Source organism: Tenrec ecaudatus, chromosome 13 (genome assembly GCF_050624435.1).
Source record: "Tenrec ecaudatus isolate mTenEca1 chromosome 13, mTenEca1.hap1, whole genome shotgun sequence".
NCBI classification, from domain to species: Eukaryota; Metazoa; Chordata; class Mammalia; order Afrosoricida; family Tenrecidae; genus Tenrec; species Tenrec ecaudatus.
Window position 1 is genome coordinate 21,982,458 of NC_134542.1, and position 22,709 is coordinate 22,005,166.

A 22,709-nucleotide genomic window follows, 5' to 3' on the forward strand; every position below is an offset into this window, starting at 1 on the left:
TCTGACGATAAACACCAGCTTAAGTTTTGATTTAAAGACTGGGAAAATCAACACTATTTTTTACTTTAAAATGGAGTTCAAATGGGAATAAAAGAAATACCGGTTTCCTTGTTACGAGCACAGAGAAGACCCTCTGATTTCGCACAACCTCTTGTTTTCCCGAGCAGAGGAAAGAAGCAACTCGTCCACGGGCACCTGAGAGCTTCACCCGCACATTTCCTCAGCTCCTCTTCCAGTTCCCTGCTGAAGTACAGTGGTAAGAACAGGCGTGAGGTCGGAGCCATCTTCGGGGGTGTGAGACTACTCCGCTAGATGAGTTAAAACAATGGTTCTCAACTGTGGGTTGCGACCCCTGTGGGGTTGAATGACCCTTTCACAGGAGTTGCTCAATTCATGACAATAGCAAAATGGCAGTTATGAAGTAGCAACAAAAATAATTTTATGGTAGGGGGTCACCACAACATGAACTGTATGAAAGGGTCTCGGCTTTAGGAAGGCTGAGAACCATTGAGTTAGAAGGAGTCAAGGGTGGCAATTGTCAAGGTTTTTTTATTGTTTTTTTGTATCTCATTTTATGTCAGAAGCAAACAACCAGGTGAAATGCTGCAGGTAGGTCCAGGAACCCTGGTGGTGTAGCAGATTACACATTGGGCTGGCACCCTAAAGGTCAACAGTTTGAATCCACCAGCTGTTCTTCCAGGGAAAGGTTTTTTTATAGTCTTAAAACCCACCAAGACAGTTGTCCTCCTTCCAAGGGGCCAACGGCAGTGAGTCTGATGACAAAAGACCCACATGTTTCCCTTGCTCTTCATCATCAAAGCCAAAGGGCGTTCACATAGAAGCACATTCTCACAGAAGGAATACAAGATGCTGACCGTGTATATGCGGAGGTGTGTGTGGAAGGCCATCTACTCAGACAAAAGCCTACAGACAAAAGCCTACTGAGCTATTTCCTGGCAGCAAGGAGGAATGGGGAGGGAGAGAGAGGGGAGGAGGCAGAGCAGGAGTTAGAAGCCCAATATAAGTGTCGAGATAGGTTGTGTGGACATTACCTGATCATCCTCACGCTAGGCCGAAGCCAGTGGGCTACACACGGTGGGGGCAGGTTAGTAATATCGTGAATTAGAGTGTTGTACACACTCCCCCCTCAAAGACTAATCATTTGATGGCGTGATGATTTGTGTTTTGACCAAAAGCATCACAACCTGAAGTTCAAGTTGAGCCTGATTCCAGGAAAGAAATCTATCAAACCCTGAAAGCACTTCATTTATTCATAGGCCATAATGGTGGTTCCATCAGGCTGAACCATAGGAAAGCAATTCTTTCAGGACCGTGGCTTAAGCAAAACAACAGCCCTGCTAGATTCACAAACTCATCTCCTCTGCTGTGGACAATGTCACCGGTGTCCCTGGCCATCAATACGAGTCCAGAGTCGTCGGTGAGTTAATTGAGGGAGAGCATTTGGTGAAAACTCACACCAGTATCCCTCCCTTGAAGGTGATCTGGAGGCCTCCCTGGAGGAGGTGTGAACTGTCAGGGGCTACTTGCAAGTCCCAAATCCTGTCTTGTTTGTGAATAGAATGTGGAACCAAGAATTGTCCCTAAAATAATTAAACGGGGTGGGGGGACCCTCAGAAGGCAATGTTCTCTTCACCTCTGAACAGTCCTTGTCTTCTGCAGATTTATAGAATAACTCGGGCCCCCAACATAAGACAATTCTTTCCTTTTCTCGATACCTGGGAGGAGGGGGTATCATAACGCTTCCTCAGACATCTCCAGCTCTGTGGTCCCCTTCAGATAAAAGTTACCCTGGAGCTCAGAAGGCAGGGGTGAGTGAAATCAAACCCCTAAACCAGCCCCTCAACCCCCAGATTTCGGAAATGACCCCTGAGAGTCCAAGCGATGCCCCTTCTGTCTTCCCCAGGCCCCTCAACCAGCCAGTGACAGTGCCCAGCCTGCTCCTGGGGGAGCTCAAACCCACAGTCCTTTGGAAAGGAGAAGAAAGAAAAGGGCTGAGTCAGGCTCTCTGTTTAAATAGTCCCCACCTGTTCCCTCCACCCTGGCCACCCCGGCTGCCAGCCCAGCGCCACTGCCAGGCACCCCCACGTCCCTGTCTCGTGTCTTTTCTCTCCCCTCTTTGTTGCTCATTGTTAAAAGGGCCGCATTGACAACCCTTGCCTTGGGCAGAGCAGCCCCAGGAAGGGGCCAGGAGCAGCCTCGTGCTGCTGACCCAGCTCTGTCTTTGTCCTTCCCAGCCGCCAGGCCGCCCACCCCCGGCCAGGCCAGCACGTGGCCACTGCTGGTCAGCTTGGCACCGCCAAGCGGGACTTAGTTCTCAAGAAGGAAAGCCGGGCTCCCTCCCTCTGACCTGCACGCCTCCACCAGCCTGGACGCTCAGGCCTCCGTCCAGGCGCCCAGAGAGGGGATGCTGCAGTAAGCATCGCCACCACGCCCTCTGGACACAGACGGGGGATGAATGAATGGACGGACCAAGAGCAAAACTGGGCACACGAACCCCGAGGAGGACAGGAATTTTCCCAAAGCTAACTCTCCACCTGCACTTGACAGGCACAGGCGCGGAGGGTTATTTTACAGCCGCTGCCAGTCCTCTGCCAGCTTTGGGACTGTCTTTCTCCCTCCCTCCCTCCCTTTCCTTCCTATAAAATCTGTGATTTTGCCATCACTGCGGAGTCTAAATAAACAGGTATAGGAAAGAGTACAGTGATCCCTTTACCTTTTGCTCAGCATTGCCCAGAACCCAAAGAAGATTCGAGACAAAAGCCCCCCTGCCAGTGGAACCATTCCAGAGACAGCCTCATCTTTCTCCCCAGAGGCTGGTGGGTTTGAACCATGGACCTTGTAGTTAGTAACCCAACGCCTAACCCCAGCTGCCCAACAAACAGATCTAGCTCCTTTAGTAGTGTCGTAACTGGGTGGTACAGTTCTACCCTGTCCTGTAGGGTTGTTCTGAGCCTGTACCACTCAATGGCAGTGAGTTTGGGTGAGTGTCCTAAGGGGTTATGTGTTGGGCAGCTAACCCCAAAGTCAGCCATCTGAACCCACCAGTCCCTCCCGAGGAAGAAAGAGGCGGCTCTCTTCCCTGGTAAAGACTTACAGCCTCGGGAACTCACTGGGCAGCAGATCTGCCGTGTCTATACGGGCCACTGTGCATCAGAATTGCCCGGGTGCCCGTTGATTGAGTTCTGCTAAGCCCTAAGGAGCCCCGGTGAGACTGTGGGTTGCGCATGGGCCATGAGGTTGACGGTATAAGCCCCCGCGCTATGCAGCAGTAGAAAGGAGAGGCTGCCTGCTGCAGTGAAGACCCAGGCTCCGAAACCCGAAGTAGGGCTGCGGGGACTCTGAATCGAGTTCGTGGCAGGGGTTATGGGAACCAGGCAAACCATGGAAGTCCCCTGGGTGTCAGCGAGGTTTCCCAGTGTCAATGCTCTCTCAGTGCTACTTTTTCAGAAGTTGATCCCCGGACCATTCCTCCAGGGGGAGGTTTTGGCTCTGAAGAGGTTCTGTTAGGTCGCCAGATTTAAGGACAGGGAGCGGTCCCTCCCATGCTTGCAAAGGCCCCCCATAAAGGAAGTTGGAAGAAAATCAGGCAACCATTAGACACCTATAAAGACTCCAAACTGAGCATGCTCACACTCAAGCCCCCAGCCAGGCTGCCCAAACTAAGCCCAGGCTCATGACATCACTCAGGTGGGCTCAACCCAGCCAATGGGGTCAACCAATACCATCAACCACACCTCCCCTGCCAGAGGCTTGAAATATCCTGGCTGTGGGCAGGCTGCTCTCTCTTTCCCCTGTTCCCGGTTCAGCAGCGGGTTGGAGGGTGGGGGTACCCGCACTGCCCAGGCGTGCCCCCTCAGGGCCTGCTACGGGCTGGTTGGAGCCTGTATGCATCCACTGGAGCCTGCTCAAGGTCCATAGCCTCTGGACCCACATGCTCTTAACCTCTAGGGTCCTTGGGCTTCTGGCCTCCCTGGATCCCTTCCCCTCCCCGCCTCCCCACCCCAGTTCCGCATGCATGGGTTCTCTTTTCCAAGTGGTTGTTTGGGCCCAGTTGGAAACCCCTTTGGGATTGTAAAACCTGAATCTTGCCTTTTCCTTCATCAAAACCCACTTGGATTACAAAACGGGCTTCAGCGTGAATTCTTTCATCGTGGGCAGCAAAGAACGAAGGTATTACCCCACTCGAGAAACCTAACAGTTTCTCCATCTTTGTGTCATGATAAAAAAGAGAAATTAGGAAGTTCACCCCAAGAGTGACAATTCCCTAAACAAAGACTCCCCCATCCCCACTTCCGGCTTTCCTGATACACACTTGCTGATGCTGCCAAGGCCCTTCCATCCCACCCGTCATACCTGTGCCCCTTGTTCCCTTCCGGTGTGTCCTCCACGTCTCTGAGCCTGCCCCTCCACCCCCCACACCCCGGCCACCGAGAAGCAGCATTTTCAGCACTAAGGACTCAATCCAGCCAACCCCAACCTCAGCTCAGCCTGACCCACGAAAAAGACTGCATGAGCCTTGGGATCTGGACAGTGTCGGATTGCCGAATGTGGGAAACTGTTCACGATAGATTAGTAAATAAGCACAAGTAAGCCCGTGCTTACCTTGCTGCTTGGGTAATCTCCCTCAGGATTTGGAACAGGTCTGTCCTTTTGGATTCAGGACTTAATTAATAGAAACCCACGTGGTCTGTCTCGGAGAGCCTGAGATTACACTGCAAAATTCAGCAATTGGTGATGAGTCAGTATATTAATCAGCTGGGCTTTGTCTCCCCTGGAAACTACCTAACCCAGTGAGTCTAGGGATCCAGACTAACTGAGGCAAAATCTCTTTCATGGGGAAGGGAAGGTGAGCTGGCATCTCCCTCACGGAGTAGTTGGTTCCTAGTGCGGAATGAAGCAGAGTCACCTGGGGAATTTGTCAACCTCTGCACTCATTCCTCTCTCACCTGCCCACAAGTATACACACCGTGCACCTTCTCGCCATCAGACATAACCTAAGGCTGAGAACCACTGCCTTGTTCATGTCATGTGTGAGAGTATCAATGTACAACCTAATCGATAGCAACACACACACACTCATTCTTAATTTGAGTGGTTTTTCTGCCATTTAATTATGCTTCAGCATAAAGGCAGGTCTAAGAAGCTGGTGTGAACTAGAAGACCCACCTAATGAGTTGTCTACCCTCCACTAAGTCCTCTGTCTCCCCGGAAAGGGGCATTACTCACCCGCACTCTTTCCTCATTTGATGCATGGGATTGGGCAAAGGCGAGTGGATGGCTCATCACAGATTTTCAGATAAACAAGTCTAGAAAATATCCGCCCCACAATGGAATCTGAAATGCTACCAAAGCCTCACTCCTTCATTTGTGCTGCAAAATAAGAGAAGCAGAGGGGCATGTCCTAGAGCAACACATCAGCAAGCTTAGCAGCTCACGCTGGGGCATCGCTGTTCAACCAGCATCACTTTGACCTCCATGAGTGCGCCTCTAAAGGTGAATGAGCACTGTACTTACTTGTGCTGCAACTGAGTATGCACAGTGATAGGGCAATGGTGGTCACATGGCTCTTTGAGCAGGACTCCGTCTCAAGTCGGTTTAGAGAAGGCATTGCACCTGCTAAAGGATGGGTGTGTGAGGAGACAGAGGTGAGCTCCAGAGAAAGAGGCTGTGTTCAGCAGAGATGCCTGCCTGGAGAATGTGCCCAGGGTCATGAAGAAGTTTATTCAAAAGGATGATCCCATTGAAAGGGGCCCAAGCAAATTACGAAGTAACTGGATGCTTTTATAGATACTAAAAGATATTATTATACCAGTGTTGATTACACTGCAATAACTGCTGGTTCGTTAAGTGCTGTCTTGCGTCCTTGATTGGAACAATAGCAAGCAAGCTTTCCAGATGACATGACGACAACGAAAGGAGCAAAACCCATCAGGTCAGGGACGCACCACTCAACCCCACTGACTTCACCTGATGTTCTTGTGACCGCCCACACCACCTTTGCAAGGTAGTCATGTCTGAAAAATATACGAATGGTCCTAGAAAGCTTGTGTCCTTTTTAAGTTCTTTTCTAAAATGATCCAGCTCAACCTTTCTTTCAGGTCTGCTCCCGAGGGAAGGCATTCAAAAATCACCTCCAAGTTTGCCCTACCCCAATCCTAAGTTTGCTCCTTGATACGTCGGTGCCTCTGCTCCTTAGCCTGCATTTTCCCAGGAGGCCTAACCCTCTACCCGGGCAGATGGAGAGCCTCCCAGGAGCTGGATCATGATGCGAGCCACCTCTGTTCTTTTTATTTGGGGTGCAAGGACGAGAATACTTGTACGCCACAGTTTTCATGGGAGGGCAAGAGAGGCTTTGGGTGTCGACGTCCTTCTGGATGAAGCTCCACATCATATTGGCTTTCTTTGTGCCACCGCTAATGGCCGTCTTCAGGAAACAATCTGAAAAGGCTCTCGCATCTGTTTTGAGGATGGCAAAATTCCAGTAACCGAAGAGTCCTCACTGACCCTAAAAAGTCACGGTGAAGAATTTGCCACCTCTCAAATATGTGTGGTGAACTTAACTTGTTTTATTATTATGAAAGCAATACCAGGTCCCTGTAGATATTTGAGAAAAATCAAGGGGAAAGTACAAGAGAAACCTCCTCCATATTCTCTGTGTTTGTACCGCTATATAAACATTTTAACATAAGAAGAATATACCCTGTACATATAACTACATCTACACTCCTGTGTTGGAGATATTAACAAGACATGAACGTTTTCGCAGGCAGATCTTCTCCAACCGTTTTTTAATAATAGGTGAGATTCTATCATATGGGAGAATGATGATTTATTTAGTACGTTCTTTATTGTTGAATGTTCAGTCTGTTTTTCATTTCCTACTACTTAACGATGGCATAGTAGGTTTACACCTTGGGCTGCTAACCTCAACGTCTGCAGTTTGAAGCCACCAGCCCCTCTGCAGGAGAAAGGTGGGTATTTCTGCTCCTGTAAAGATTTATAACCTCAATTGGGTGGGGGACAGATCAAACCCAAGGATGCACATGTCATTCCAACACAAAGACGGGAAGGGGGTTTGGGGGAGAAAAGGGAGAGAAAAAAAAGAGGGAGACAATGGCACTGGGGAGTAGGGCACTAATCTACCCAGGGGGGAGGATATCATTTTTGCCTCCACAGAAATGGGAGTGTGAGTGCGGACCCCATGATGGCCCATCAAACCTTGGGGGCAATGTAGCCACAAGGAGCAACTCAGGAACAGAGAGTACTACAGGGTCTGCCCCAATCACAGCCAAACTGTCCACCCCTAGAAAGATGTGCTACAGAGGACAACACAAACTTGCAAGTTGGGGAGAGAGGCCAGCCTACCACATCCATACAGAAGCAAACCAAGAAGGACAAAGAGAGAGGGGGGGACTGGACCCCATACTGGCCCACCAAGCCCTAAGGATGACGTCCCTGCCCAAAATTGAAAGACAGAGAGGACTGTAGGACCAACAACAGCTCAAGACATGATGTCCCCTTGCTGGATCACACCATGTCAGAGGACAATACTGGGGACACACAGTGGTGGGGGGGGGGGTCTGGTCTGACCACCCCCACCATGGGGTGAACCAAGCAGGGAACATAACAGAGAAGCTACGGGAGCAAAGCAAAGCCACAAAATCCCTGAGGAGACCGAAAAATAGACGTCAGGCTAGGAAGGGCAGTTCCTGGACACCCCAAACGCCCCCCCAAAGACGAGTGAGGAAATAGTCATAAAGGTCAGTGGATAGACCTGGAATTATATAATCTTTCCCCCCTTTTTTTACTAGTTTTTTTTCCTCTTTTCATTCAATCTTTTGTTTTCCTTCTGTTTAGTCTCTTTTATTGTTTTGCCTACCGATATAAGAGAGGCATGGGAAGCAAGCCCAAGGAGAAAGCAACGGGACCAACAATGTGAGGATGAAGTGGGGGGAAGGAGTGGTGAGCAAGCAATGCCATAGACAGGGGAACAACTAGGGGATTAAAAACAACAGCAAGGTGGACACAGAGATTCCAGTGGAGTTTGAGCAACAGCAATCTACCTGAGAGGAATTACTGAGAAGCAGAAGAAAGGTGAGTGTGATGGTGGGGCAGAAGAAGGTAAAAGGAAACAGAATAAAGATCTAGGAAGCAAAGCTATCAATACAGTTATAAGCATAGGTGTGCACTTATGTAAATATATTAATTCATAAAATAGGGGTATTGGCCTAGGTACGTATATTTATATGGCAATACATTGAGGAAGTGAACAGACTTTGGGCCTCTGCTCATGCCCTCCCTCAATGCAAGAACACTTTGGTCTAACAACCTGCCATTCTGTGATGCTCACTCTCCTGACACGATCGCTGAAAACAAAATGGGTGCATAAAGCAAATGTGGAGAAGAAAACTGATGGTTCCAGCTATCAAAAGATACAGCATCTGAGGCACACCAGCCTCTGCAATCACGAAGTGTTGAAGGGATCAGGTATCAGGCATCAAAGAACAAAAAATTATATTATTGTGAATGATGTTGGAGTGCAGAGTGCACAACCAAAGCCCATCTGTAGGCAACTGAGCATCCCCTTGCAGAAGCAAAAGGATCAAGGGGAGACGAGGAGCCAGTCAGGGTGCAGTGTAGCAATGATGAAATATACAACTTTCCTCTAGTTCTTTAATGCTTCCTCCCCACCCTACCCCCACTATCATGATCCCAATTCTATCTTGAAAATCCGGCTAGACCAGAGGATGTACACTGGTACAGATAGGAACTGGAGACACAGGGAATCCAGGAGAGATGAACCCCCCAGGACCAGTGGTGAGAGTGGTGATATTGGGAGGGTAGAAGGAAGGTGGGGTAGAAAGGGGGAACCTATCACAAGGATCTATATATAACCGCCCCCGGGAATAGACAACAGAAAAGTGGGTGAAGGAGACATTGGTTAATATAAGAAATGACAAAATAATAATAATTTATAAAGTATCAAGAGTGCATGGGGAAGGGGGAGGGGAGGGAAGAAGGAAATGAGGAGCTGATACCAAGGGCTCAAGTAGAAAGCAAATGTTTTGAGAATGATGATGGCAACAAATATGCCAGTGTGCTTGACACAATGGATGGATGCATGGATTGTGATAAGAGTGGTATAAGCCCCCAATAAAATGATTTTTTTAAGAAACATACTTGAAGTTAAGCAAGCAGCTATCTAGCAGAGAAGCAACAAACCCACATGGGAGAAGTGCACCAACCTGTGTGATAATGAAATGTCAATGGAAGAAGGTAACAAGCAACAGAAGACCCCAAACAAACAAACATGTTGTTGAGAATGAGGAGGTGAGGAGGGGGGTGGGCTGGAACATATACCCCTAACCCATCTGTAGTCAATAGGACAACCCTTCACAGAAGGGTCACAAGGAAGGGCTAAGTCAACCAGGGTGAAGAAACACACAATATTCCTCTGGTTCTTCGAGCCTTCCTCACCCCCCACTAACATGACCCCTGTCCTGCCTTTCAGTTCTGGCCAGATGGGAACATATACTGTGGTACAGATAAGAGCTCACGAAACATGGAATCCAGGTCAAATAAACCCCTCAGAAACAGAATTGGGAGTAGTGATACCAGAAGGGTAGGGAGAAGGTAGGAGGAGGAAGGGGGAACTGATCACAATGATTGATTGTCCCCCCAGGCGACAAGCAACAGAAATGTGGGTGAAGAGAGTCAGCAGTCAGTGTAAGACATGAACAAAATAATAATTAATAATTTATCAAGGGGTCATGGGGGGATGGAGTAGAGCTGATGCCAAAGGCTCCAATAGAAAGTAAATGTTTAGAAAGTTATGAAGGCAACATATGAATAAATATGCTTGAAACAATTGATTATGGAATGTTGTGAGAGCTATAAAAGCTTCCATGTTAGTTTGGGTAGACAGAGAAACAAAATTCATAACACTCATATTTTATGAGAGAGTTTTATATAAAGGGTAATTGTAATTATACATTAAGCATCCCAACCCAGTCCAGTCCAAGCCCATAAATTGGACATTAGTCCTTATGTCTGACATTGATCTACAAAGTCCTCCTCAAACTCACAAAACACACACAATGACACCAACTGCAAGAGGAAAGCCGAATTAGTGAGCGTGTAAGCATCTCAGCGCTGGCAGGGGTCTCCACGCGGCTTCTCCAGCACCCAGGGCTGCATCAGGGTAGGTCCATGTGGCTCTTCCTCAGGGATGTCTTGCAGGAAGTGAACCTTGCCAGCTGAGGCACAGAACTAGCTAAAGCAGCCACAACACTGCTCCAACCCCTCAGAGAACAAGAGACCAGAGAACAAGAAAGGCGAGGCTCACCAAGCCATTTATCTCTCCGCCCTTCAATTAATCCCACGTGTTCATGGGCCAGGTTGACACAATAAACCTTAATTATCACAGCCTCCAATAAATTCATTAAATAAATAATTTAAATATATATACATATATATTTACAGCCTCTGAAACGCTAAGGGACAGTTCTCCATCCTAAAGGCTTTCTATGCATCAGAATTGACTCATTGGTTGTGAGAGGCTGTTACTGGTTCCCTGAGAGAATGCTTACCATCTACGCAGAAGCCTCAGAATTGTTTCCCATCCACAGCAACTTAAGCACCGGACCTTCCCATCTGTCAGGGGAGTGTTGGGATGCTGAAGAGGTTTCAGCAAGGCTTCCAGATTAAGATCGATTAGGAAGAAAGGCCTCGGGATATACTTCTAAAATGAAACCAATGAGGACTCACAATGATCTGGCCCACAGCCGATCCTAGAGATGGCACAGAATGGCACAGCACTTCATCCTATTTTGCTGTAAGTTGTGGCTAAGCTAACAGCACCTATCCGGTCACAAAATATTGCATAGTCAACCCTCATCTCTATATCATTATAAAATGAAAGGACAGAACACATAAGGTGAGCCTTCAGAATGATGACGTCATGGTCGCTTGACAAATAGCTAAGTAATGACCATTCTAATTGATCCCTGTGATAGAAACAAAAGAGATGATTGACAGTAAAAACACGGGGAAGCCCGAAGGTGATGTTCCTTTGGTGAGTTTGGATAAGTATATCAACGAACCAAATAATAGTTCAGTGAATCAAATGCATTCATTGTAAGAAGCTCCTCCCTAGGAAAGAGCCTTGATAGAGTAGTGGTTTCATTTGGCTGAAATCGGCAAGGTCAGAAGTTCAAATTCATCAGCTGTCTCAAGGGAGAAAGTCAGGGCTTTCTGTTCCCATGAACAATTACAGTCTTGAAAACCCACAGGGTCAATTCGACCCACTCCTATGGGGCTGCCGTGAGTCACAATTGACTCGCTGGCAGTGAGTTGTTGAGTCTTTTTAAAAAAATAATTTTATTAAGGGCTCATACAACTCTTATGACAATCCATACATAAATCAATTGTGTAAAACACATTTTTACATTCATTGCCCTCATCGTTCTCAAAACATTTGCTCTCCACTTAAACCCCTAGCATCAGCTTCTCACTTTTCCCTCTCCCTCCCAGCTGTCCCATCCCTCAAGAACCCTTGATAATTTATAAATTATTATTATTTTGTCATATCTTAAACTGTTCGACATCTCTCTTCACCCACTTTTCTGTTGTCCATGCCCCAGGGTGGAGGTTATATGTAGATGCATGTAATGGGTTCCCCCTTTCCACCCTCCCGGTATCACCACTCTCACCACTGGTCCTGAAGGGATCATCTGCCCTGGATTCCCTGTGTTTCCAGTTCCTATCTGTACCAGTGTACATCCTCTGGTCTAGCCAGATTTTTAAGGTAGAATTGGGATCATGACAGTGGGGGTGGGGGAACTAGAGGAAAGTTGTATGTTTCATCATTGCTACATTGCACCCTGACTGGCTCGTCTCCTCCCTGAGGCCCTTCTGTAAGGGGATGTCCAGTTGCCTACAGGTAAGCTTTGGTGTCCACTCTGCACTCCCCCTCATTCACAATGATAGGATTTTTTGTTCTTTGATGCCTGATACCTGATCCCTTCAACACCTCGTGATCGCACAGGCTGGTGTGCTTCTTCCATGTGAGCTTTGTTGCTTCAGTTAGATGGCCATTTGTTTACCTTCAAGCCTTTAAGACCCCAGACACTATCTCTTTTGATAGCTGGGCACCATCAGCTTTCTTCACCACATTTGCTTATGCACTCATTTGTCTTCAGTGATCATGTCGGGAAGGTCAGCATCATGGAATGCCAGTTTAATAGAACAAAGTGTTCAGTTGTTTAGTCTTAAGAAGGGGGAAAAAAGCTGCAACTATAATAATACGAATCACCAATTGTGAACATTATCCAGGTGATTCAGAAACACCTAATACCGCCAAAAGAAAATCGTATTCAAGAGTTACTGGGCAGAAATAGATCTGGGGTGGAATGGAATCAGCAGAGAAAGGGCAGTAACTCAAGGAAGGGACTTTCACCCTCAAAAGCAAAGCCTATATTTAGAACATGAAGAATGAGTGTCCTGTGACGATGATGAAAATCAGGCTGACCTCCTCGGAGAAAACCAGACTGGAGTTACCAAATCCTGGTCCCTTTGTTCAGCAGCATGCTATCTTGAAATGATAACATAAGCCTTCAGACTTAGCATGGGATCCTGTAACCATGACCACCAATGCACACTTCTCTGACCTCACCAAGTTTTGCACCCTTCTGTGAATTTTCAAAAACAGGTCTTTCTGCCTGAAGTGCCCCTGCTCATTCATAAACTACAACTCAAGTCAAAGATGGAGAACCACCAGCCACGCTGGTATGGATCAATCCCTTCTGTGACCCAGCAATGAATTTTACACCCACTGCCCACACAAACAGTGGCTTCTCAGACTCAAGCAAGTGTTGTTAGACAGATTCCAAAAAGAGTACTGCTTGTCAGATTTTTCCAGTTCTGGGAGCTAGAATCTTGCCTGATTGTTGAGCTCAGTTCCCATTGTCTGGGCACAAGAACCTTACCCTGCAATGTTCTCACTCGAGAACCAGCCCAAGTTGGAGCAAACTGCAATGAGTTCTACATCCACCCACTGCCCTTGCATTGATTCTGATTCACAGTGATTCACAGCAGAGTATCACGGGCTCCTGGGGTTTCTGAGGCTCTGAAGTCATTGTGAGCCTGAATCAACTCAATAGCTGTGAGTTTGGGTTTTTCTTTCTTTGTCTTAAATATGTTCAGCAGCAGAAAGCTTCATCCTTCTCCCACGCGCGCAGGTGGTGGATTCCAACCATGACTGTGGGGTTAGCAGCCTATGGAGTAGCCAATGATATACCACCAACACTCCTTGAGTTCTATGTACATAATACTCAGAAGTTAACTTTAGCCTTAATGATTGCAACCACAAGTCAGGAGTGTTCTCAGATCACCTTCAAGTTTCTCCTTCCCCCAGGCCAGGAGAAAGCTCATCCAGCCCAGTGGAGTATCCTCAGTTCTCTGACGCTCAGCTATGCGTCTCACCATACCTTATCCCACATCTCCTGTTGCCAGCTGTTGAATCTCAAATTCCCCACAGTTGGTTTTACCACTTGCTTTGAATGCATGCATGCATGTCTCTCTTGAGAACAAACCATGGACGGAGTGGCTCGGGTCTGTTTGCACAGCCTACCAGCTTTCTCGCCAAAACAAGCCATGACAGCTCCGATTCCCATGCTTTCTGCTGTCTGGTTGGGAGGAGCCTTTCAAATTCCTTTGGGTGTGAAAGGGAAATTGCTCCTTAGAGATTTGGCGAGAACTGTAATAACTCCTCATCCTTTAGGACCCACAATAACTCAGGAGCTTTCTCTTTAGCCCTTTAGTGGCCACTCACGATAGACACCAGTAGTCCTAATTATACGATATTTTAATTTAGATTTTATTTATCTGTCTGGGAGTTCCTGGAGACCTAGAACTGGGTCTTAATTATCTTTATCATCTACAGCATCAAGCCCTGTGCCTACAACACTCAATAGGTTTGAGTGAGTGAGTGAGTGAGTGAGTGAGTGAGTGAGTGAGTGAGTAGTTGGGGTTGGATATCATTTATAAGTTCTTGGAGTGGTCTGAAGTTAACGTCATCATACTCTATGCTCATCCACTCACCAGGCACCCCAATTATGTGATCACCAGTCCCTGGGAGACATTGCTCTTTATTCATTGGCTTCGTTCTTCTTCTTCTTTGCTCTGTCTCCTTTTCTACATGTTTCCCATTTCTATTCTCTTCCCAGCTCCCAGAAAGCACGTTCGATTTAAATGGCCAAGTCATCTACCCACAGAAAGTTAGTCCCTGTAATGTATTCACATGCTGGTAAAGTCACATGGTACAGTGAAACTGCCAAGGAGAGATGGGGCTGACCGTGCTGGAGCGCAGGAACTAAACGCCGAAAGAAAGGCCTCCGAGTGAAGGTCTCTGGAGGGCAGTCATCCTTGGCTGCCCTTTCGCTTCATTTCTGCAGACAGTGTGATAGTTAGAGATTATGTCAACTAGACAATTGGGGCTAAGAGTAGGGTTGGAGGCTAACCTGATGACACCTTCTGGGGGTATGGCCTTGTGCATAAGAGAGAGATCAGACAGAGCCAATTTCTCTTTGGCCCTTCACCTTCTGCTAGAGCTGAATCCTGCATCTGATTCAATGATTTCCTATGGGTCACCTGCTGACCATTCTCAGGAGCCATCAGTGGACAAACATTGGATGAATTTGGCTGACCACAGATTCATTAACCTCTACATCCACCAGCCTTTCCACACTTCCAACCCCCAACGCCCCACCCTCCACGCTCCTGCTCCACCATCCTGTTCCTGTTCATTAGCTCCCACACCTACATGAGTCGGGAGAAGCCTGACTTGAACTAGACAGAACTTAGCTGCTTTAATAATTGTGTAAGCCATTTCTCTATGTAAAACTCGTTTGATAAACAAACATATAGAAGCATCACTGGTTTGGCTTCCCTAGAGAACCCAAACTAACACAGATAGTAACCCCCAAAGTTTCTTAGAGCACACAAAATGGGGCCTGCTCTGTGGGGGTGCTAAAGTTATTTCTCACTATCACCACCATACTCAGCCTCATCAGAGAGCATTTCATGAGAGTGCTGGAGGATTTGGGGCACTAAGGGTGGATGACTTCTGTCTGGGATGGATCTCACTGAGAGCCAGTCACCAAGCATATCAGTCAAAGGGGTCAAACAGGTTGTAACAGTTACATAATCTCCTGTCAACTTGAGTAAAGGGTTGGAGTCTAGCCTGTCAATCAGGTCATAGCCAATGAGGCCTCTATGTGGGCATAACCTTCTCATGAGGATTCTGGGAACGCTTGTTTTCCCCCTGGAGGCCAGACACATTCTCTGCTTGACATTCCTGTTAGCAAGTTTCATGGAGACACACTGATGGAGTGAGAGCCTTGGAACTGGAGGAGCCATATGGAGACCTGAACCAGTGATGAGTTGCTTCCACCACCACTGGATCCACAAGACTTTCCACCCACCAACCTCTGGACTTCCTGCATTCAGTGTCATTACATGCGTTGTGTGAGTCTAAAGAGGAACTTATAGACTTGTTTCAGAAATATGAGTTAATATTGGACTTGTGGACTTCATCTGGACTGGGTTTGGATGTTTTCTTAATATACAATTGCTCTTTGATATAAAGCTCTTTCTTGAAGTGGATGTGAACAAACCCAGGGACAGGGGACCAACAAGTGATCCAAAATCGGTGGTGAGGAGGGGCTAGGAGATCTGGTAGGACTTGATCAAGGGAAATGTAACCGAGAGGAATTACCAAAACCCAAATGAAGGCTGAGCATGATAGTGAGACAAGAGAAAAGTAAAAGGAAATAGAGGAAAGCACTAGGAGGCAATGGGCATTTATAGAAGTCTAAATACAGGCATGTACATATGTAAATATATTTTATATGATGATGGGGAAATAGATCTATAGGCATATATTTTAGGTTTAGTATTAAGGTAGCAGGTGGACATTGGGCCTCCACTCAAGTACTACCTCAATTCAAGAACACTCTGTTCTATTAAACTGACATTCGATAATGCTCACCTTCCAGACAGGATTGCTGAAGACAAAGTGGGTACATAAGCAAATGTGGTGCAGAAAGCTGATGGTGCCTGACTATCGAAAGATATAGCATCCGGGGTCTTAAAGGCTTGAAGGTAAACAAGCAGCCATTTAGCTGAGAAGCAACAAAACCCACATGGAAGAAGCACACCAGCCTGTGTGATCACAAGGTGTCGATGGGATCAGGTATCAGACATCAAAGAGCAAAAAAAATCTTTTCACTGTGAATGAGGGGAAGAGCAGACTGGAGACCCAAGACCCATCTGTAGGCAACTGGACATCCCCTTACAGAAGAGTCACGAGGAGACAGCCAATCAGTGTGTAGTTTAACAACGATAAAACATATAACTTTCCTCTAGTTCCTAAATGCTTCCACCACCACACCATACTATCATGATTCCAGTTCTACCTTACAAATCTGGCTAGCCCAGAGGATGTACACTAGTACCAAGAGGAACTGGAAACACAGGGAATCTAGAGATGTTCATGGGGGGAGGGGTGGGGAGAGAAGGGAAAAACTGAGGAGCTGGTACCAAGAGCTCAAGTAGAAAGCAAATGTTTTGAGAATGTGATGGCGACAAATGTACAAATGTACTTGACACGATGGATGGATGGGTTGTGATAAGAATTGTAAGAGCCCCCAATAAAATGATTTTTTTAAAAGCTCTTTCTTAAACATATGAGTGTCCCTAGATTTGTTTCTCTCGTCAACCCGGACTAACACGCAAGTTATGCCCATGTTATGCTAATATGTTCATTGAAGATTGGCTGCAAAGTTCCTTATCTCCTCCCTCCGGATGCCAGGATGACAGAACTGCCACCATCTTGAACACTGTCAATCACACTGACAGAGGGCAAACGGAAAAGAGCATAGTGAACCCCACCTCACTCATAAAGCTTCCAGCAGATGCGGCACCTATCGCCTTAACTCACATTTCATGAGTCAAAGCCAGGCATCCGCTGCATCGGAATTCAACAGAACAGGGCAGAGTACCTCTATGCAATCACGCCGGGAGGTGAGCATCAGGACAGTTTAATTGAACAAAGTGTAATTGTATTGAGGGAGTTCATCTGCTACCTTACTACTAAACCTATAAATATATGTACATAGATCTACTTCCCATGGTCATATATAAATCCATTTACCTATGTAAACACTTGTATTTAGACTTCTATAACTACCCTTTGCCTCCTAGTTCTTTCCTCTATTTCCTTTACTTTCCTCTTGGGAGTAGAAATCCTCATCTTTCTCCCCCGGAGTAGCTGGTGATTTTGAACTGCTGATCTTGAGGTAATCAACGTATTACCCACCGATCTCGAGGTATACCAACGTATACCCACTATGCCACCAGGCCTCCTCTGGCCCTCCGTTAGTAATCTAAAATTGTAGCTGCAGCCCACCCAGCAGCACCCAGGAGGAAAGGCCTGGAAATCTGCTTCTGTAAAGATTACAACTGAGAGAACCCTCTGCAGTAGTCCATGTGTGTGACAAATGGGGTCATCATGAATCAGCATCAGGCCAACAGCTGCCAGTGTGCATCCATAGGGAGTGGAGAAATGCACTCTGATTTCACAGCCAGGAGGTAGGTAGTGGATGTATGTAATGAAGAGACAAATCAGTCTTGAATTGCTTGACTGACAACCAGGAAAGACTAAGACAAAACCATGTAACCTCCCTTGGCCCGGTCCTACCCCAGGCCAGCTTCCCATGTGGTAGCTTCAGGCCTGAGTGAATTACCTTTGCGAGACGGAGCTGTCCTGTGCAGGGAGCCCCCGGGCCCATGGTTGCTGGTAGATTTTGGTGGCCAAATTCCATGGTATCACCTGACACTCACTTCTAACCAACCATGAGCATAAGCTCCTGGTGGCTCCCCTTTGGCAGCTGTGGAAACACCCCCCCCATCCTTCTGTCATTGTGGGCCAGTCCTCACTACTCCCCAAACCTGAAACGTGTGGTTGTCAAGTCGATTCCAATTCATAGTCCTTGGAATTCCAGTTCTATAGGGCAGAACAGAGCTGCCCCTTAGGGTTTCCCGGGATTTTAAATATCTACAGAAGCGGACTGCTGCCTCTTTCTCCAGTGAGGACAGCTGATGGGTTAGTAGCCAAGCAACATTAAACCCTAGGCCTCTTCATGTGTGAACTAACCATCAAAACACACAAACCTCCTGTGTAATCCTCCTAGTCGTGCCCTCCCTCCGCCCACCATTACCTTATGAATAGGAGGGTTCAGGAGTCACAGCACTACAGAGGACAAGGCTCTGAGCCATTGGACGCACTAGTGACTTCCTGAAGCGTAGCTCCCCTTCCCTGCGCCCTCGCCCCGTCTCTGGAGCTGGGAGTAAGACCTAAGCCAGCAGTGCATTAAACCATGGAGTTTTGTGTGCCGTTGTTTCAAACAGTCATAAACCAAAAAACCAGTTGCCCTCGTGTCTCTTCCAACTCTGGGCAAATTCTTGTGTCTCCGCTGAGAACCGCCCTCTATGGGGTTTTCCGTTGCTGATTTTCCAGAATAGAGCACCAGGCCTTGCTTCTGAGACAATTCTGGACGGACTCAAGCCAACAGGCTCTCAGGTAGCAGCCCAGTTCATTGACTGTGTGCCCCACCAGGGACTCCTGGGAGCAGGGAAAGAAGGGGCAAACAAGTGAGCAGCTCCCAGAGTCCTGGAGAGGTGGGAGGGGACGCCAGCAATTTCTGTTTTCAAGGATAAGCATAAGCGTCAGAGTAGCAACAAAGAGAGAAAGAGGGAAGCTTCCTATCCCAACCAGGCTGGTCGGCCAGGTGTGAAAGCCGTGACAGGCACTGAACAGACCGCCTGGGCAGCCTGGAGGCTTCATCTGTGAATCCAGCCAAGTTCCCAAGCACCCTCGGAAACATGAGCTGGCATTGGGTCCTGGGCAGCTGCTTTCCCACTGCCCACTCACTCTCCCTTTCTCTGAACACTCCTCTCCCTGCCATCCCCCTCCTCCTCTTAAGTCCCTGCACTAGGAGAGATTGACAGTCCCCTGGGGCAGAGAACACCCTAAACCTACAAGCCCAACCGTCCCTCTGCCACCCACACACATTACGCCCTGCTTATTTGCATGTCAATATCCAGAATGCTCTGCTTGCCCATGCCAGGGCCATCAGGCAACCGTTGCCAGCGTCTGGAGCCTGGAGTTGGCAGAGCTAGGTGCGCCTCTGAGGGCAATGTGTTGGCTTTCATGCCAGCTGAAATGGGGAAGGCGCTGCTTTGCCTGCGGCTGTGTCCCCTTGACAGAGTTCTGCTAGCGTGGCACAAGCTGGCACGAGGCAAAAAGAAACCCAGATGCAGAAGGACTCTTTTTTAAAGCCATTTGACTGGCGATCAAAGCCCCCACAGTGCTTACCAAATCCATCCGCCAACACGCCCACCTCCGTTCCAGCTCAGCCCAGCCCAGCCCTCAGCCCAAGAATGTGGCCTGCTCTTGCCACCTTGGCTGCAAGGGAAAGTTCTCAAGACCCACCTTGGAGGAGTTCTTCCTCCCCTTCCCCGTAGCTTCAGGGAGCCACAAGCTCTTTGGGTTCAGAGAAGCCAGGACTTGTCAAAAAGCATAGAAAGCAGGCGGGCATCCTACCTCTGAGCTCCCAGGCATGACTGGTTCATCAGGTCACTGCCACAGAGAGCTAATTGGGGAAAAGGCAACTTCTCCGGGTCAGGGAAGAGGGGAGATGAAGGCAGTCAGTGGAAACCGACAGCAGGAAAAGTGTCTTGGGAAATAAACATAAGGAATCCCGACGTATACAAATACAGAAGGGATTACAAAAGCACACTTCCATTGAATCCATCCTGACTTGTGATGACACGATGTCTGTCAAGGAAGGAGTGTCCTCCCCTCTGGGTAGTCAATGCTGGAGGCCTTTCTTCCAAGGGAACCAGTGGGTAGGTACCCTTTCCGTCAGCCACCAAGGCTGCTCCGGGTAAAATAAAGCAACACACACAAACAATGGGCCTAACCTCCAAGGTCAGCTGTATCTAAAAAGGGCTTGTTTTCATGGACAGCAAACTCACCAGATCTGCTCCCGCCCCTGAAGACCCTGTTTCTGATTCTAATGGGCATTTAAGGATGGAAGGATCCCTTCATCCAGTTAGAAGTTTGTGTGTGACAGGACGTACACAGATGAGAGATGTGGCCTCGGGTAGGCAGAGCTCTCCTATGCCAACCCAGCCCGTTTCTCCTCACTTTGTGGGGAGATGGCTGCTTCCTAGATGGTGGGGATGAGTTTCCATGAGTCATCTGAGCTCCTGTATTAGAACAACAACAGGCCCTAAAACGCAGGGCTTACAAGCGGGGCCTCATCGCTCCCAGGATCTGCTGCTTGCCAGCTCGGGGACCTTAGACAAGGTCTCTCTGAGCTTCAGCATCCTCGTCTTCAGAGTGAAGCTAGCCACAGAATCGCCTTCACAGATTTGGGAAGAAGACTCAATGAGATGACTCCGATAGTGCTCTCGGCACCAGGCCCAAATACTCAATAAACCTTAGCGATTGCTCCCACCCCACCGGGCTGAAACAAAAGAACAATGGTGAGGCTCTCACAGGATGGGGCAGTGTTTGGTTCTGTTGCACGCTGAGGTGCCGTGAGTCAGAACCAACTTGATGGCACTTAACGACAACATTGCAGTCGTTGCCACTGACCACGCATATGAACCAACATTGCTGTCAAGGCTAAGGAAGCAACAGCTAATGACCACAGACCTGAGTCAAGCTAAATGGTCTTTATAAGAGACTGCACCATGAATGTGGCCTCCTTGTATGGGGCCCAAAGTACTGGGAACACACCGTGCAGGCAAGAGACAAGATCAGCATTTACAGGCCACGGGACAAATTGATTTTGGGATGGTGATTGGCCAGTAAGTTAGACATTTTTCAGATTTAAACGTGTATATGAAAAGCCTGCTAGGAGTCCTGGTGGCACAGTGTTGACACTCTGAGCAGCTAACCAAGAGGCAGCAGTTTGAAGCCACCAGCCACTCCACAGGAGAGAGATGAGGCTTTCTGCTCCTGTCCAGTCTCAGAAAGCTAGACCGGCAGTTCTACCCTGTCCTACAGAGTCACTGTGAGTTGGAATTGAGGCGATGGCAGTGAGTTTTGAGCTTATGAAAGGTCTGGAGTCCTGAATAGGGTGATCCATTCAGGTACTCGACTGCTGGCCAAAGGCTGAAAAGCTCCTGTGTCCCCAGAATGCCTAGAAAGGAGGGCCTGGCGAGTTTCTTCCAAAACTCAGCCATTAAAAATCTTTGGAGCACAGTTCTACTCGGGAATTCATGAGGTCCCCATAAGTCAGGATCAACTCAAAGGTAGTTGGTTATTGTACCTGCCGACAGATTCTTCCTGCTTGACCCTAGGATACTGCAGTATTTAGAGGTGGAGGCTAAGTGACGTGGGGAGGAAGCCACGGTGTGACTCCTGTCAGTACTGTGGCCCAGAATAAGACAAGCAGGGTCCGAACATGAGGTCAGTGTAATTCTAGTTCCTTGGAAAATTGCCAGATGGCCATGGCTAAACGTTTTCAAAATCCTGACACCACCTTCTCCTTGACATCTTCCCACCTGCCTTCCCCCATCCCATCCCACGGGGTGAGGTCAAAGACAGAAGGATTTGGAGGGGCTGAGCCTCAACTCCGAGGAAAACTCCTTTCTCTGTTCCCCAGGATTAGAAGATTAGAAGGAGAACAAAGGAGCAATTCACCAGGGGATTCTGCAATTCCCCCACGTCTGACTCAGCAGCCACAGCGTTCCCACCATCTCAAGTGGCTCTAGCAAGAGGGTTGAGACAGCTGGCTGGCCTTAAACAGTGTCTTTGTACAGTCGTCTCTCCCAGGGGCACTTCTCATCCTTATGCATGTAGCATGGCATGGAATGGAGAGAGACTGTGTGTGTGCATGTGCGTGTATACTTTCTTAGGTCGTATGATGGCTCCTTTTTTTCTGACCACACGTGTTTTCCATGTTGCTAAACATACCGGAACACCTAGCCTTCTTCTGAGAGGAAGCTCAACTTGAAGACCGATGGTTGAAGCGATTGGACATGATTCACTCTCAACCGGGATTGGGAAGACTCGGTGGGGGCGGACTGAGTCACCATCTGAAGCTCCAGCAAGGCTATTTCCAAATACAATATATAAGATGCAGTCTCTTAATAGCTTTATCGTATAAATAATAAAGCAATGGAAATGAAACTATAGAGCCAACATTGCTGATTATGAAGATAACTATACTCTAATCTTTCTGTCCAGGGTGACTTGTGCTTGGTTCTGCCTATATGCCAAGAGATGGAGAAAATGTGCTTCCTCTTGTTGAAAGGACTTGGTATTTCATCCTTTTCCAGCGACTGATTTCCCCGACGAAGTAAATTCACCCATATTCTCATTTTCTAGAACCATGTCCTTCTACCCCCTAAAGATATAGAGTTTCTCTTCCTTTTTTCCTTTTTTAAATCAAGCTTGGAATGTTCCAAATAGATGACATTCCGGTGTCCTAAAACAGGGCTTTGCCTCCAGTGTGCAGGTAAATCTAACTTTTAGCAAACACTAACGCATCCTATTTCTAACGATAACCCGTTTCTATCTTTCTGTTCTGTGAGAGAGATGGTGTCCTCTGACC